The sequence below is a fragment of the Eptesicus fuscus genome, chromosome 3 (genome assembly GCF_027574615.1).
Source record: "Eptesicus fuscus isolate TK198812 chromosome 3, DD_ASM_mEF_20220401, whole genome shotgun sequence".
NCBI classification, from domain to species: domain Eukaryota; kingdom Metazoa; phylum Chordata; class Mammalia; order Chiroptera; family Vespertilionidae; genus Eptesicus; species Eptesicus fuscus.
Genome location: NC_072475.1, coordinates 96,371,366 through 96,376,368, shown reverse-complemented (window position 1 = coordinate 96,376,368; position 5,003 = coordinate 96,371,366).

Below are 5,003 nucleotides of genomic sequence, written 5' to 3'. Positions count from 1 at the left end.
AAACTGCAGTAAGGTGGGGAAGTCATTCATTGTGAAGAGAGAGAAAAGCTCATCCTGGTGTTAGCAGTGGGAAAATGGCACCAGGGATTAACCTGGGTCCAGCAACCTCTGTTCTTGAATTCTGTTTAGGAAAAGGATTCAGAGCCAAGACTCCAATTATCAGAGAAAGTTTATTTAGAAAGTCACAGAGGTGGAAGAAGTGAGGCAAAGAAGGGCTCTTGGAAAAGAGAGAGAGAGAGAAAGAGAGAGGGGTACCTTGAGAGACAAAGGAACAAAAGAGGGAGGAGAGGTTCTGGCATGCTTTGGAGAGAGAGAGATCTCACTCCGTTTGGATTGGGCCTAAACTGGCGGTTGGACATCCCCTGAGGGGTCCCTGGTTGGAGTGGGTGCAGGCTGGGCTGAGGGAACTCCTCACTCTGTGCACGGATTTCATGCACCAGGCCTCTAGTGTATGTATAAAATGTTACAGAAAAAAATGCTATCCTTTCTGTCTCCAATCTTGAAACAAATGCTGCTGGTGACAGGAGCAAGCTAGAGGGATTCAATTTTATTAAGGCTGTTGTGATTCTATTGTATCTTCCAGATTGGGGCAGCCAGACCATTTAGATTATGTAGGCATTTTCAGTGTCAATAATTTAACAAAGCCATACATTTAAAATCAATTAAAGTTCAAGTTATATTCTAGAAAAATTTCCTCTGCAATTAAGGAAAGTGTCAGTTCTCTACAAGGATTTTTATAGCTGTTATGACAATTTTATTCTGGATTCCCTTTTGGATAAACTGTATTGTCAGAGCCTGGTTTACATTGGCCACCTGAACATGTTTATACAAGTAACATAATCAGCTTCCAGTTGATTACATTTTCATTCATAACCCATCTCCACTGCTGTGCTCATTATTCTAGGTTACAAGAGGCTTTAGATAAAGAAGCTCTTCATTTACTCACATGAAATTAGATCTAACCTCCATTAACTCATTCTTAAGCTTACCCAATAGTGACATATAAGATCATTTAAAACTCATCAATATCCAATATATACTCACCAAAGTATGTAAATAAACATATTTAGGCATTTGAGATTTTACATGGTAACAGTATTTTTTAAGATGTTGCATCTATATTTTTTTTATTTGCAAGGGAAAATACTTTTAATTACTAAGCACAAGTAACAACAAATTCTGTTTCTTTCACTGACTATATTTTTTTAAAGTAAGTTAGACGGTAAGTTACTATTTCTTTTTTTTTTATATATGTTTTCATTTATTCCAGGAGGAAAGGAGAGGGAGAGAGAGATAGAAACATTAATGATGAGAGAGAATCATCTATTGGCTGCCTGCTGCATGTCTCCTACTGGGGATCAAGTCCCCAACCAGGACATGTGTTGTGAACAGGAATCAAACCATGACCTCCTGGCGCATGTATTGATGCTCAACCACTGAGCCACACCAGCTGGGCCACTGCCTGTCTCTTGTCTTTCTAAAGGATCTCATGTCATCACAGTGACTTAATTACAACCACTTTTACAATGATTTGTTTATCTTTGGAGGGGGCTTATTTCACTCTAAAAAAATGTTATATTATATTTAAACTAGAGGCCTGGTGCACGAAATTCATGCATGGGTAGGGTTCCTAGGCCTGGCTGGTGATCAGGGCCAATCAGGTTCCCCCAGATCCCCTCCCCAACTCCTCTTTCCCTCGCCACCCATGCTCACCACCACTGTGCAGTTATCCCCCGCTCCCCACTTCCCCACCTCCCCACCTCCCCACCTCCTCCTTCCCTTGCTCGCTCAGCATCCCACTGCTGCTGTTGGATTCCCACCATGTTTTGTGCTGCCCTCTGGTGGTCAGCACACATAGTGAGTGATCAAACTCCCATTCTCCCAGTCCAACTCCTGAGGGGACACTATGCATATTAGCCTTTCATATATATAGATTTGAAAACCTAAGAAATGGAGTTAACCTGATTCTACTCCTTTATACAATGCTCATACAATATGTGAATTTAAACATGCTATTTTAGATATTATGGGAGGAAAAGTCACTTGTCATTTTGGTTTGTAAATATATATCAAGGTCAGTAACTTCAGTAATCTTAATGACTTGACTAAATTTCAACTTGTATAATTACTATTTGCCTATGCAAAAATCCCCTTTAGTTGAAATTTCATAATATCACTTTAATTGTACAACCTACATTATGCTATTTTTGAGGCATTAAACTTTATTCAGAACCAGCCATATTTCTGATACTAGTCTTATGGATTTATTTCTAAATAATATAACATTAATTGTGACACAAAGAAGCATCTTTGCCCAAATGATCCTATGAAAATATGAAAGCACACTGTTTTATAACCAAGTATTAGAGACAAGAGGCATCTTTCATCCACATCCCTATCCTCACCTAAATTAAGACAATTTGCTTTCTGAATGTCTATTACTTAATTTTCCTAAGAATGTATTATCCTATATAATAAAGAGGTATATGCAAATTGACCATCACTCCAACACACAAAATGGCCGCCCCCATGTGGTCAAAGATGGCCACCACTATGTGGACACAAGATGTCCACCACAAGATGGCCGGCAGGGGAGAGCAGTTGGGAGGGACCAGACCTGCAAGGAAGGGCAGTTGGGGGTGATCAGGCCTGCAGGAGCGGGCAGTTAGGGGTGACCAGGCTAGCAGAGGAGGGAAGTTGGGGGCAACCAGGCCAGCAGGGAAGAGCAGTTAGGGGTGACCAGGCTGGCAGGGGAGGGCAGTTAGGGGTGACCAGGCCTTCAGGGAAGAGCAGTTGGGGGGATAAGGCCAGCAGGAGAGGGCAGTTGGGAGGAACAAGGCCTGCAGGGGAGGGCAGTTGGGCGAGACCAGGCTGGCAAGGGAGGGCAGTTAGGGGCAATCAGGCTGGCAGGGGAGCAGTTAGGCATCAATCAGGCTGGCAGGGGAGTGGTTAGGGTGTGATCAGGCTGACAGGCAGAAGCGGTTAGGGGCAATCAGGAAGGCAGGCAGGCGAGCAGTTGGGAGCCAGCAGTCCTGGATTGTGAGAGGGATGTCCGACTGCCCATTTAGGCCCAATCCCTTGGGGTCCCAGATTGGAGATGGTGCAGGCTGGGCTGAGGGACACATACACACACACACACACACACACACACACCGTGCATGAATTTCATGCACTGGGCCTCTAGTTTATTTAATAAGACAAGTAATTACTTTAATTATTTTAGAATTAGGCTAATTTCTAAAATATTATCAATCCAGAATCTCCCAATATTTATTATACAAGAATTCTTATGCTGGTGTTAAATATAATGTATCTGAAACACACACATAACAGACAAATCTGAAATATATGCCATGTCCAGTAGGAAAAAATATAAAGAAATATTTACTGTGGCTTTAGGTCAATGTTTAATTACAAAAAAATCATAGCACAGTCTTAGCCAGTTTTTGCTCAGTGGACAGAGCATTGGCCTGTGGACTGAAGGTTCCCCAGTTTGATTCTGGTCAAGGGCACATGGCCGGGTTGTGGGCTCAATCCCCAGTAGGGGATGTGGAGGAATATCTTATCAATGATTCTCTCTCATCATTGATGTTTCTAGCTCTCTTTCCCTCTCCATTCCTCTCTGAAATAAATAAAAATATATTTAAAAATTATATAATAAAAACAAGAGTAATGTTGCTTAAAAATAACAGCCCTCTTTTACTCTCTCTCCTTCTGAGTTTTGGACCATATAGCATCAAATTTAGTCCCTCTACAGACTTTAGCTGTACTATCATGTTGCCTTCTCTGCTGCAGTGTTCTTTTATTTTCTCTTTATTTATCATTCACATCTGCCTATGTGTTATTCAAATTGCTCTTTAAGAGGTTCCTAAATACTTTGCAGGTGTAATTGACATCCCTCTTTTGTCTACTGTACTTTCTGCTTACATAGTAATATGTTCGGATTGAAAGTTTACCATACTATCCAGCAAGTTCAATTCTGGGTATATACCTGAAGAAAATGAAAACAGTATTTTTAAGATATATATGCTTTCCCATGTTTATCACACCATTATTTACAATAGCCAAGACATGGAAACAACCTAAATGTCCATTAACAGATGAATGGATATACATATATATGTAATTCAGCCATGAGAAAGAAAGATATTTTGCCATTTGTGACTAAGTGGGCAAACATCAAGCACATTATCTTAAGTACAAAGAGTCATAAAAAGGTTACTAATGTAGGATATCACTTATATGTGAAATATATAAAAGTCAAACTTATAACAGCAGAGAGCAAAATGGTGGTTGTCATGGGATGAAAGGAGGTGGATAAGATTGATGTTGTTTAAGGGTACAAACTTATGAGTAGTAAATAGGCCATTGAAATCTAATGCAGAGTATAATAATGTAGACAACAATATGGTCTATAATTATCAAACTTGTTAAGGAACAAATAACTTAATTATCTCAACCACTACAAAGAGGCTGAAAATGATATCCTATATAATAAAAGCCCAGTGACTGAAACAGAGGAACAACCAGAACAACCAGAGACTAGAACAACCAGGCCCCTTGCCCAGGCCAGCCCCACCCCCCAACAGGAACCCCAGCCCGATCGTGGGCGTGACCAGTCTGCAAACCCCCAGTGGCCCCTTACCCAGGCCGGCCCCACCCCCAATGGGGACCCCAACCCTGATCCAGAAACCCCATCAGGGCAGGCCAGCTGGCCCCCACCTGTTCACCAGGACTCTATCCTATATAATAAAAGGGTAATATGAAAATTGACCCTAACAGCAGAACAACCAGAACGACCGCTGGACCAGTCACTATGATGTGCACTGACCACCTCTCAGTCCCTTTCCCCAGCTGGCAGGCTCCGATAGCCTGATGGAAAATAGGGAACTGGAGGTGGATGGTGGGGGACATGGGTGGCACCAGGACAAGGCCCCCACCCCGCCAGTCACCCCACACACAGAGGGCAACCCGCGGCAGGGGCAGGGTCGGCAAAAGGGCAG